This window comes from Lissotriton helveticus, chromosome 5_1 (genome assembly GCF_964261635.1).
Source record: "Lissotriton helveticus chromosome 5_1, aLisHel1.1, whole genome shotgun sequence".
Lineage (NCBI taxonomy): Eukaryota > Metazoa > Chordata > Amphibia > Caudata > Salamandridae > Lissotriton > Lissotriton helveticus.
This window is the reverse complement of record NC_136065.1, coordinates 2,068,770,363-2,068,783,805: the sequence shown is the minus strand read 5'-3', so window position 1 is coordinate 2,068,783,805 and position 13,443 is coordinate 2,068,770,363. Positions and strand designations below refer to the sequence as shown.

The following is a 13,443-nucleotide window of genomic DNA, read 5'->3' as shown; positions in this document are numbered from 1 at the left end:
TTACACGCCGACCAATTATTTCCACCTGAGATCATAACAATAGACATCCAAATGTAACTCCGCGATGAAGGGTCCCCCGCCGAAATACGAGTCATGAAAGTTAAAACAAAAGATTATATATTGATATGCTCCCAAAAATTGATGTTACTAAAGAAAAAAAGAGACTAACACTACTTATTGGATTAACAATGTATTATTTGAATATTTTCTCAATGCTCTTTCAGATAAAATACATTCCTAATATTTATGTTAATGTTTTGACAAAGCAGCATACAGTGAGTCGCATTAAAATAATGTAATGGTGCGGTACAAGGCATTTTGGTCCTGGACTACAGGGCGTCCACTGGAGCATTGGAGAATCAGACTACTTAATAAAACTGCACAACAATGTTATAAGTGTAAATAGGATGGCAATTGCAATATATTTCACAGAGAAACAGAGGCACGCAAGAGACTACTTTATTGCATTCGGATTATCAGTGTTGTTACCAACGAAGCTTCGGTGGAGGGAACTGAGGAACGAAAGAGCAGATCTTCTAACTTCAGTGGGATCTAAGGTTGGTCTCATGAATTGAGCTCCATTTCAGCTATCCTTTAGCCCTATTCTGTCTTATATCTCCATTGTTGCCAAAATGTCAAATCTGAACGAGAAAGCCACCAAACAAGCTTTAAGCAAATCTCTGATTTCTTTGTCACTGTTGATTCCAGCAGGGCAGATGGTATCAGCATGTTGTAGTGTAGTTCCTCTATTTCCAATATACACTATAGATTTGACATAGGACTGAGGTCAGTATGTCTCTATCGAGTATACTAAACTTAATTGTGTGTGCCAGCTAACTCAGAGGTCACTAGAAACTTTCTCGAATAAACAAGAAGGGATTAGTTTCTGCAACAGCATAAACATGGCAACTTTGTTTCCCCAAGAATAAAACGTATCTTCAGAGTCGTGGAAACAATAGATAACTATTTCACTCAGTCAATCGTGCATGCTTCGTTTCTACAGAGTTGCACAGAAATAGAGAGACGGGCGTTTCAATAAGAGGTTTATTGAACAGTCTTCTTTCTCATGAAAGAGAGGTGAACTGCTACAATCATTCGACAGAATGCAAAGTATAATGCGTACAGCGTAAACAGTAATATAAAATAATACTGTAATAGCATTGTCTGGTGCTATGACATATAAAAACACATAAATAAATAACACAGGCTAAAATACTCAACTGGTGCTTCTAAAATACGCCTACCCCAATGTACCTAACCTAGATCTAGTACGAGGGAAGAAGTAAGTGTTGTCTTTAGCATAGGTTTAGTTTTGCCAAGAATTGGCTAAGGTTTCTCTAGGTTCTAATCAGCTCCATACCTTAGAATGAGAGAGGTTGGTATCTCCTTCACAGGACTCGATTTCCCAACACCCCGCAAGGGGAGTCAGAAGCACTGGAGCTGGATTCTCGGCAAGAGGATGATAGCTTCTTGGTCAGTGCATCAGCTGGAGTGTTGGCTTCCTTCAGCCCTTGCTGTAGCGTGCTGCGTCGTGCAATTAGGTAGTCGAACTGCACCAAACCACACTGTGCTTTGCCATAGGAAATGTAGGTATATTTTTACCTTGAAGGTGTTTAGGAATGCCAGCTTTGACGTAAAGTTGGGCATATGAACGTCATGAATAAACCCCTAAGGAATAGATGTTCATGTAAAGTAACTGAGTTCTTGGAGATATCAATATTCAAGCAATCGGAAGTCCCTAACAGCTTAAGAGTCTGGTTTTCCAAGAAATCGTTGTGACGTAGATGAATGGATGGAAGTAGCCATGCCTGTATTTGGGCAGCATGGGCTATGCCTAAATAAGCACTGAATTTCTATGCCTATATAAGGGCAATGCAAATTGTGCCAATATAAGGGCATGAATCAGGAAATTCAATTGGAATCTAAAATATAACACAACAATGTGGATCCCTCAGAGGAATGTCATTAGCAGTGTAGCTAACAGGGTCAGCAGGCTCGCCAGCAGGGAGGGCCTCGCGAAGGAGCCGGCGTTGCAGAGACTTCCGAAGCAGCATGAGTGGGAAACGGAAACCTCTATCCCAATATAGGACTCCGTTGAAGAGGACAGGCAGTTAAAGACACCTAAACAGCCTTTTCTCTTTACATTGACGCCGAATCCTGCAAAAGGAGATAAAAAGAGATACACGATCAATTCTTGGGTTTTTAAAACAAGGCACTGGTTCTGCTTTATTGGGATGCAACAATATGGGGACAACATGCCTTTGTGATGGCGAAATGCTTTGTCTAGGGTAGAAACAATGCCATATGTCGACACAGAGTTAGTCACTTCACATCCACTTGTTTAATCTCACATTATTTAATGTGTATTGTTGCTTTGAAAGGCAATGGTCTGAAGAGAAAAAACTTTTATTTAAATTAATTACTGAAAAATCCAAGTCATCTTTTGAGCCAGACTATCTATCTGAGAAAGAAGAGACGATGAGCATTTCAAACAATGACGGCTGTAAATGCAGAGAGAAAGTTTTGAAAAAGAAATAAGGAATTTAAGAAACAACTGTAAAATGTTAATGCTAACTCTTCATGTTGCAATGTGAAGTAGTTTAGGATGAGTGCTCCACAGTTTCTTAAAAAAGGCTACTTTCTGGTTAAGGTCTGCTGTGTCACCTTGTCTTTAGGGTTACAGACTTAGTCCAGATCATTAAAGCCACAAGCTTCAGTCCTGAACTTTTTCCCTTAGAAACATTGATTTCAGGTGCCCTAGTTTAATTTGTTCAGTGAAAGCAAAACAAGATTACAACACCCAAATTGCACTAGGCAATCTCACAAAAGTCCAGGTCTAAAACAATGTCCATAGTGACACTGGAGTGATGTTTGGACAGTTGGTGCCACAAATTGGAGGTGGTAAAGACTTATATCTTTTTAGGAAAAATCATTTCCAATAATTTGAGTGACAAGCCCCACACTGATAACAATTCCCGCAAAGCTTTGTCTCAGGGAAAAGGCTTGAGTGCATTATACTCAGCCACGGGGAGAAGAAATTTCAATTGCTTACTGGAAGTCTTTAGGGCAAAAATCCCTTCTTCCCTTTTGTATGGAATGGAATTGGTTGATTTAAGGCAATGGGATTTTTTACATTCTGTAGAAGGGAAGTTTTTAAGATCTATATCCTCTCTTAACACCGCTTGTTCAGCGGCAGCCTGCAGACTGGAATATGGCCTTCGCAGCAGTTGGGTGCAGGGCCTAGCAGCTGTAGTACGGTGGGTTGCCAGTCTGGCTAGAGGAGAAATGGGTTCATTAAGAAATCTTATGAAGGTCGAACTGTTGGGCAGCTTAAAGGAGTACTCGCAAATTGTTAAGAATTTCAGAAAGGCGGCCGCCCTCCTCCAATTGGAAGAGAGCACACTTTTTATTGTTTCCGCCGCACAGTTAAAATCACTTTTAAAAGAGGCATCCTGGGACCTTAGCTTTAAAATGGACAAGGAGGCTATTTATCTTAAGAAGGGAGCTAACCATATTACTGACTCGTATGTTAGGAAAGCTATGCAACCTTATATCGCCTGGAATCTACCACATGGCATTCGGCGATTTTGGTTTCTTCTAAGACAGGATTTGTTGCCATTAAACAATCTATTAGCAAAGTGGTATGGTGCTCCTGCAATTTGTAATTTTTGCAACTTGTCCACCCAGGATCGCTTGCACGTTCTCTTCATATGCCCTGTATTGCGCCCATTTCGGCGTAAGTGGTTAAGATCTGTATGCCTGCTATTGGGTTTTTTAAACGCTAACTCTTTCTTACTTGCATTGTATAATCCCCCAAATGAAATCTTCTGTTTTAACATTTTTAACTTTTTAAAATGTTTTTTAGCTATTTATTGATGGCTTTTGTAGCAAGTGAATCTGATTACTCTGTATTTTTGTAAACATTGTAGATGTCTTTCTTGCATTGAATGGGTTTTGTATCGTGTATGGTTTTTATGTGGATCTCCTCGGAGTTCCAAAAACATAATAAAGAATTGAATTGAATTGAATTGATGTGGCCACTTAACTTACTTCTCTAAGTGAAGCACTGGCCCAGATTCTTTGTTACATCACTTCAAATTTAAGGTCACGTACGCACAAACCCACGTCTACACAGCTGCGCTTATCTCTGACCATTCTTTGTCTCATACTGTTGCATGTCAAAATAAACAATGTGTATATATCTTAGACCCCCAAGTGATGATGATGATAAAACAATGTTTATTTAGACCATAGTCTATAAACCATGCATAAAACTTTAGATCCACATAGTGATAACATAATAAACCACAATTCATTCTAACACAGTTTACAAAGATATAAAACCTTAAAATCACAATATTGGGATGTCTCTAAAAATTTTAAAATCTACCACATTCCTTTGTTGCCTCCATTACAAATTCTCTTGTTGCTTTCGAAAACTTCCCCAACGCAATTGTAATATCTAAGAATGACATTTCTGTAAGAAGACCAACCGCGTCAGCACGTGAATTCACCTTATATTTTAGAATTGTTGGACGTAAAAACACTTTTCGTACTGCTAAAATCAATGTACAGTCAAGCAATATATGTAAAATATCATTTCTTGCTCCTAAGCCACATTTACAAATACCAACTGGATGGATCAATGCTGTTTTTATTTTTCCTTCAATCTTCCAAGTATTTATGGCCACACGAACCTTTAAGATTTCGTGTCTTAACCATTTGTTGGGCAGCAGAACCAGATAAGGGTACCGGACCTCCTTTTCCCATTCGCTCCTTACCCAATTGACCGATTTTTTTACCCTCAGATAATCATGGTCTTGTGATCTAGAGTATTGGAGCCCTTGGACCCTAAGCATTTTCTTGGTAAAGACTACATCTAGGGATGGCGATAAGAAGTTCAATTTTAGGTGCGCAGCTACCGTCTGGAGGGTTTTCCTTACATCCCGCGCCCAGCGTAAGCTGCTTGTTTGAATTTCCTCTGTGCACCATATTGAGACCTTCTGTGCGCCACCAAGCTCCTGGCGTTTCCAGAATCTTAATAAGGACATTTGAGTCTTTAGCCCTACCTCCATTCTTATTGATTGGACAATGGTACATTTGGTAGAGACAGCAGCATTTTAAGAATTTTTCCTTCTTCACGATCCCACCCCCTTTTACCGCTCAGATAGAGCACTTCTGCACCGTAAAGGACTTGCGGGGGGATCATAGCTTCAAATGCCTTTAAAATCGGTCTGTGTGACATATCACCATAATCTTTATTACATTTTTTCAATCCAAAGACCGATGAAAAAGCTTTTGCAGTTTGAGCCTCCAAATGAGTACTCCACTTTAATGCGCTGCCAAACCAAAGGCCTAAGTATTTATATTCGCTTACTATATCTAATTTGTCCTGTCCTAAAAACCAATACTTTTTTTTATCCTCTTCCCAAAACATAGGACCTTTGTTTTTTCCATGTTCACAGTTAGAAGCTTCTTGTCACAGTAATTTTTAAACACATTTAATTTCCTTTGTAGGCCCATTTCAGTTTGGTCAAGGATCACAAGATCATCTGCATATAAAAGACATGGCACTTTATTTCTATTCATGCGCGGACTCGCGCTTCTTTCAATTTCCAATGCTGCAGGGAGATCTGCTAAGAAAATTGAAAAAAGCAGGGGTGCCAAAACGCACCCCTGTCTAAGGCCATTCTTTACTAATATTTTATGGGTTAATGATCCTTTTGTATCTCTAATGACCTGGGCCCAATTGCCGCTATGTAACTCTTTTATAATATTCAGTATGCCATCCGGCATTCCATAATTTTCCAGCACTTCCCAAAGGCTATTGCGGTCCACTGAATCAAAAGCCGCCTGGAAATCGACAAAGCAACAAAACAGTTTACCGTTTTGCTCTATCGATTTCCTGGCCAGTGCCCACAAGGCAAAACAGTGATCCATTGTGGAGTGGCCTTCTTTAAACCCACCCTATTCCACTGGCACAATAGACAATTGTTCCATCTAGTCTTTTATCTTGCTTAGTATTATTTTCGCAAATATCTTTTCTCCTATATCTAATAGGTTAATTAGCCTGTAATTCTTAGGGGCGTGAACATCCCCTTTCTTGTGTAACAGCCTTATTATTGCACCCTTGCACCCTTCCAGTTTATTGTTCTAATATTTTTGCAAAGATTTTAGAGAAGAATTCCGCCCACCAGGTCTGGTATGAGTTTAAAATCAGGGCTTGTAGATTATCTGGGCCTGCAGCTCTTGTTAAGTTCAATGTCCTTATTGTCCTAAGGACATTCGCTGCTGAGCAATCTTGTTTTAAATCCTCTACTAGGCCTCTCCAGTCCCTTGATACCTCATTTTCAATTCCACTCCTCGGGGCGTATAATTGCTGTATATAGTCTACCCAGGCCCCCTCTTCCACTACACAAATCATTAGAGCAACCGAAGATTTTGTAGCTGACTGGATTAGCTTCCAGAACTGACATATATTCTTAGATTCGATTGCTACCAATAATTTACCCCAACAAGTTTCTTTGTGGGTCCTTTTAGCATTGTGGATTAGAGTGGTGTATTCTCTCTTTAGTTTTACGAGATTTTCAGCCCTAGCTTGGACAAACTTTTTGCGTAGGCTACGCTCTTCTCTTCTTACTTCTCTTTTCTTAATACAGCAATCCTGGTTAAACCAAGTTCCTTGCTTTACCTGTAACCTTCCTTTGTTCTTAGGGGCGCTTACATCAGACCTTAAATCTACACTTATGCTTTTCACTACTTGTCTTATTTTCTCAACAAACCATGATAGGTTTTGGCCACTCAGGCAACCTAACTGAACCTTTTGTTGCAGTCTAGTTAACCTTTCAATAAATGCGTCGGATAACCGAGTGGGTATCCGCTTTGGATAATCCATCTCTTGAAAAAAACCTTTATCGCAAGCTGACTATTGGGCTATTACCAATTCCAAATTTATTAATTTATGGTCACTAAATTCCATAGGGCTAATCCTAAAATCTTTTACTAGCTCAAAATTCCATGCTAACATAAAAACATAGTCTATAGGGCAGTTTTGAGTCCCATAATTAAAAGTTTTCTTTGCCAGGAGGTCTTGAGCTACCCTACCATTTAGGCAGAAGAAACTTTTTGTAGCTAGGTAATTACCCAACTTAACCGCATCAGTCGGTATTTTACTTTCCAAAAACTCAGCTCTTTTTACTTCATATGACTCTAAAATTTCTGTATACCACTGATCTGACAATTTTGGATTTAATTTGTGGTTCAAATCTCCCAATAACAAAATCACATCATTCCCATACATATCACAAAGTGAATCTATATCATTCTTAAAATGTATCATTTCGACCCCATATTCCTTCTGTGAACTCCATTTCATATAGACATTTAGGATCAACATATTTTCATATTTGTTATCAGCAAACGTTGTTAGAATTCTACAGCCCAAGAGCCACTTACACGTCACAGATAGCTGGGAAACCTTAATCACCAAGTTTGTTGATATCATGGTCAGCAAGCCACCTGCAGGGCGGCCAGAGCTAGATTTTACTGCCGGTCGGTGGATTTGTAGGAACCCTTCCAAGTGACCTTGTGTCTGGAGAGGAGGTCTCAGGTTTGAGCATGACTGTAGGAGTTTGATGCTGCTGCGAATGGGGTGGGAGAGCTGCAGGAAGAATGCCACATCTGGTGGTGGTGGTGCTGAGGCAGAAGGATGCTGATTAGCTGTCTGCCTGCAGGGTGTGGCTGTGAATAGATGATGTGATGGTGTCTGGGGACACTGACCCACTTCCACTCTCCATTCTTCCCCTCCTCTTTGTGCAAATGCTTCTTGGCCTCTTCTTTTACACCTTTTCCCGACTCAGATACCATTTCTCTGGTCCTTGTTCTACGACAGAAGCTACCTTTACGACATCATTGTTGCTGTCTGTCTGTTCCTTCAGTCTCTAAAACTCACCATCTATCCCTCAAGCTTTAAAACCCATTGCTCCCTTGCCGACACCCTCCTGGAGCTACATGATTCACCACTGCCCTCCAGGACTCATAAGGCCACCACTGGCCTCCAGCACTCACTCAACACCTACCTGCAAGCTTCAAAACCCATCGATGCCGCCGTTTTGGATCCACAGGACTCACCACTGTCCTTCAGTACTCATACAGCGTCTATGCCCCTAAGCTAACTGACCTCTGACCCTGCTCACAGGCAGGTCGCTCCCCACGCTGCTGCACGGCTCTGCCTGCATTGTTTTTGCCTAATCTTGTATTTGTCCCCTGTGCCTAACCTGCTTTCTTGCCCAGACTTGTTTTTATTCCCCTGTGCCTTTACTTGCTTTCTTGCCCAGACTTGTTTTTATACCCCTGTGACTGTACTTGCTTTCTTGCCAAGACTTGTTTCTATTCCTATGTGCCTATTTTGCTTTCTTGCCCGGACTTGTTTTTATTCCTCTGTGCCTGTACTTGTTTTCTTGCCTAAACTTGTTTTTCCTTCCTGTGCCAAGTTCTCCCGCCGCCCCTGCCTGTTTTTCCTGCCCTGCAGCCCCCCTCCAATCCCTTTCGCCGCCCCTCCTCCTAGCGGCTCCTCGCTCCCACATCCCCTCATATGGAGGCCGCGCAGCGGGCGCACTGCTGGCGCGCCGAAGGCACGCCTAAGGCAAGCCATACTGCGCCCGTCCACGCCTGGACCGCGCCCTGCACCAGGACCCCTGGACCCCGCAAACACTACGACGCCTGATACCGCTACGATGCCAGAACCCCCCACGCACTCAACACCGGACGATCACACACCTCCTTCCTGGCCGCCCGAAGCACACCCACGGAGCTTTCACCTGCAGGAACTGCAGCTTCACAAGCATCCGCCCAACCATGCTACCGACCAGGAAAGAACCCGACCACCTCAGATGCATCCTTCTCAACACCCGGTCTGCCCGCAAACACGCTGTTGAACTCTGGGAACTCCTCGACTCAACCTCCCCAGACGTCGCCTTCCTGACGGAGACCTGGCTGAACCCCTCCTCAGCACCCGACATAGCCATAGCCGTCCCGGAATACTACAAGATCACCCACAGGGACCGCACCAACGGAGCAGGAGGCGGAATCATCATCATCCACAGGAACACTCTCAGAGTCTTGACCAACACCGACGACACCCTCAGCACCACCAAACACCTGCACTTCCAAATCCACATCGACCCCAACACCACCCTCAGAGGAACCCTCATCTACAGACCCTGACCCTGACCACAGTTCAGCGACTCCATCGCCGACTTCATCAGCACACACGCCCTTGCCTCCACGGACTACATCCTCCTCGGGGACCTGAACTTTCACCTGGAGAACAACAACGACACCAACTCCACCACCCTGATCGACAACCTAGCCAACCTCGGACTCAGACAACTCATCACAACACCCACCCACCCACTCCGCCGGTCACACACTTGACCCCATCTTGTCCGCAAGCCCCCACGTCTCCTTCAACCACACCACCGAACTCCACTGGACCCACCATCGCTGCATCCACTTAACCTTCAAGAAACCCACCAAGCACAACCGCACCCAACAGATGCCTCGCAGCTGCTGGAGCAAAGTCACCGAAGACCAACTAACCACCACCATCGGCCAGAGCCCACCCGCCAACCCCATCGACCCCGACACCGCTGCTCGCACCTCAGCCAGTGGATCAACGACTGCGCCAACACCCTCGCCCCGATCAAGAAACCCTCCAACAGTCACACCAACAAGAAAGCCAGCTGGTTCACTGAAGACCTCCGGGCCTCCAAGCAAACCTTCCGAAAGCTGGAGAAGATCTGGCTCCGTGAACGAACACCAGACAGCCACGCAGCACACAAGAACATTATCCCCAGACATCATCACCTCATCATATCTGCCAAAAGGGCCTCCTTCAAAGACCCCCTAGACAACAACGCGCACAACAGCAAAGAGCTCTTCAACATCGTGAAGGAACTCTCCAACCCCAGCTCCAACACCAACGATGTCCCACCCTCGCAAGACCTGTGCGACTCGCTGGCCACCGTCTTCCACTGCAAGATCACAGACATCCACAACAGCATCAACGCCATGGCCGCCCCGGCAGCCACTGAGACCGCCACCCCACGACCACCATCCGCACCAACCGCCTGCTCTCCTGGACCAACATCAACGACGACGACACCATCAAGATCGTGAACACCATCCACTCCGGATCTCCATCAGACCCATACCCACACCACATCTTCAACAAAGCCAGCACATCTATCGCACCCCATCTCCGGAAAGTCATCAACACCTCCTTCGAGACAGCAACCTTCCCGGAGAGCTGGAAGCACGCCGAGATCAACGCCTTACTCAAGAAACCAAAGGCGGACCCCAAGGACCTCAAGAACTTCCGGCCCATCTCCCTGCTCCCATTCCCAGCAAAGGTCATCGAGAAGACTGTCAATGAACAACTGACCCGCTACTTCGAGGACAACAACCTCCTGGACCCTTCCCAGTCCGGGTTCCGCAGCAACCACAGCACCAAGACTGCCCTCATCGCCGCCACTGATGACATCAAGTCCCTGCTGGACAACGGAGAAACGGCAGCCCTCATCCTCCTGGACCTGTCAGTCGCCTTCGACACGGTCTGCCACTACACACTACAAACACGCCTCCACAACGCCGGGATCCAAGAGAAGGCCCTGGACTGGACCACCTCCTTCCTCTCTGGCAGAACACAGAGCGTCCGTCTTCCCCCCTTCCGCTCCACACCCACCAAGATCATCTGCGACATACCCCAGGGTTCATCCCTCAGCCCAACTCTGTTTAATATCTACATGGCACCGCTCGCCCACGTCGCCCGTCGGCACGACCTCAACATCATCTCCTATGCCGATGACACCCAGCTGATCCTCTCCCTCACCAAGGACCCCCACACCGCCAAAACCAACCTTCATGAAGGAATGAAGGCCGTCGCTGAATGGATGAGGAACAGCCGACTGAAGCTGAACTCGGACAAGACGGAGGTCCTCATCCTCGGATCCAACCCTTCGGCCTGGGACGACTCCTGGTGGCCGACCACACTGGGAACAGCTCCAACACCCACGAACCATGCACGCAACCTAGGGGTCATCCGCAACTCCACCCTCTCCATGACTAAACAGGTCAACGCCGTCTCCTCCTCCTGCTTCAACACCCTCCGCATGCTCCGCAGGATCTACAAGTGGATCCCCACTGAAACGAGAAGAACAGTCACCCAGGCCCTCGTCAGCAGCAGGTTGGACTACGGAAACGCCCTCTACGCAGGAGCCTCGACCAAACTCCTGAGAAGGCTCCAACGCATCCAGAACGCCTATGCACGCCTGATCCTCGACATACCTCGCCACAGCTACATCACACCCCACCTGAAAGACCTGCACTGGCTTCCGGTCAACAAGAGGATAACCTTCAAGCTCCTAACCCACGCACACAAGGCATTCCACTGTACCAGACCAACGTACCTCAACAGACGACTCAGCTTCCACACCCCCACCCGCCAGCTCCGCTCGGCCGACCTCGCCCTCGCCACAGCCTCCCACTTCCGAAGAGCGACCTCAAGCGGCAGATCATTCTCCCACCTTGCCGCCAAGACCTGCAACACCCTCCCCATCCACCTACGGCAGACCCAAGACCTGCTGACCTTCAGAAAACTCCTCAAGACCTGGCTTTTCGAGCAGTAGCAACATTCCCCACCCCAGCGCCTTGAGACCCTCAAGGGTGAGTAGTGCGCTTTACTAATTATATGATTGATTGTTTGATTGATTGATAAGCTTCCAAACCCATCACTACCTCACCACCACCTTCCTTCACCCACAGGACTCACCACTGTCCATCAGCACCCACAAAGCACCTCCCCCCAAGCTTCAAAATTCATCGCTGCCTCACAGCCACCCTCCAGGATGCAAAGGACTTTCCACTGTCACCCAGCGCTCACTCTTCTCCTACCCCTCAAGCTTATGAACTCATAGCTGCCTTACCGCCATCCTCCTGGGCCAACAGAACTCAGTACTGTCTTCCAGTACTCGCATGACACCTACGCCTCCAAGCTTCAAAACACATTGCTTCCTTACCGGCCGCTTCCTGGACCCACAGGACTCACCAGTCTTCCCAATATTGACGCCCCAATCACATCCTTTCTACTCACCTGGATCACCTCTTGCTACCACATTTCAATAATCACCCTTTGCTACTCCAGTCCCCCGGTAGACTGTGCCATGGTCACCGACTCTGGCTGCTCTCAGCCCTGCTCCTTACACCGCTGGGTTAGTCACATAGGCAATTTGACAATGACCCAATGGCCCCAACCACAAACCAGTCCCTGGGCTGTTTTTCCTAAACAGTGTTTTTTGGACAGTGGCTCACCTGCCTGGGCTGCTCCACCTCCAACACAGTATCTGGGTTTCATTGGGCCAGACCTTGCTGTGCTCTCGTAGCCCACCAGGCTTTGGGATTATTGTTAGGAGGCAGTGTGCTAAAATACAGTGACAGTTTCACCTACTCCAAGTAATGTTACCATCAGGCAGGAATTACAGAGGTACAGAATCAACAGTGATGGAAGAGAAAGGACCTGAAGTCCTCTCTGTAATAAATGACACAATGACTTCACACCGTTTGCCCATTTTATTTTAAGTCATTAAATATCTTGGTGGAGAAGGATACTGGCTTGTGGAATGGGTAGGCATGTTGCCTCCAGTCCACTCATTAGTCAAGACCCTGTGAGTAAAATTGTGTATATAATATACTTATGTATAGGGACGTTCTGCCACCTCTCTTCATCCTTGATCTATTAACGTGTCATTCACATTTTTGTATCACCCACCACAGCATACAGCATGGGGCACAGGGTCAGCCCACTTCAGTCATTGGCTCACCTCTCTGTGAACGATGGCAATCTTCTCTTGCACAATCACACACACAAAATAGTAGCCTTGCCCACTTTTACAAAGGCCATTCACAAACGTTGGCAAAGTTGAACGTTGTCATTCAATGCCTGAGTAATTGACCTTGTCAATGGTTGTTAATAATGTGTGTAAAATGCCACCCAGAACACCTGTGAGGTTCAGCACTAGGTTTGTGCTGCTTGTTTTTAAAAATTTTTAGAATCATCCATCCTCACCCCACCTTTAATCCATGGTGTCTGCCTTTAGATCGCCCTGCCACCCTCTTTGGCTGTTCAGACTGCCTCGCTCCAGCATCCCAAAGGTACCAGCCAAGCAGTAAGGTGCAATAAGTCATAATTCAGCACTTTGGGCAGTTTTTTTTATGTTCATGATAATTTTTGGTACTATTCTGATTCGGTGTCTGGATATGTTGGATTTAGAAATTCCCTAAACATTCTCGCACCCCTGAAATTTTCAGGGTAGCAGCAAGTGTAGCATCCACAGTGAGGGACTTGGAGATGGGAGGAAGAAAGAAAGAAAGAAAGAAAGAAAGAAA

At 45.7% G+C, this 13,443-nt stretch overlaps 1 long non-coding RNA gene across 1 annotated transcript in view; it reads right to left on the bottom strand.

Moving 5' to 3' along the window:
• Window positions 1-1,035: 1,035 nt before the first annotated feature.
• LOC144756304 (uncharacterized) overlaps window positions 1,036-13,443 on the bottom strand; it is a 93,252-nt gene continuing 80,844 nt past the window's right edge. Inside the window, exon 3 of the long non-coding RNA XR_013595118.1 lies at window positions 1,036-2,157. This is a non-coding gene — a long non-coding RNA (uncharacterized LOC144756304). The remainder of the gene's footprint in view (window positions 2,158-13,443) is intronic.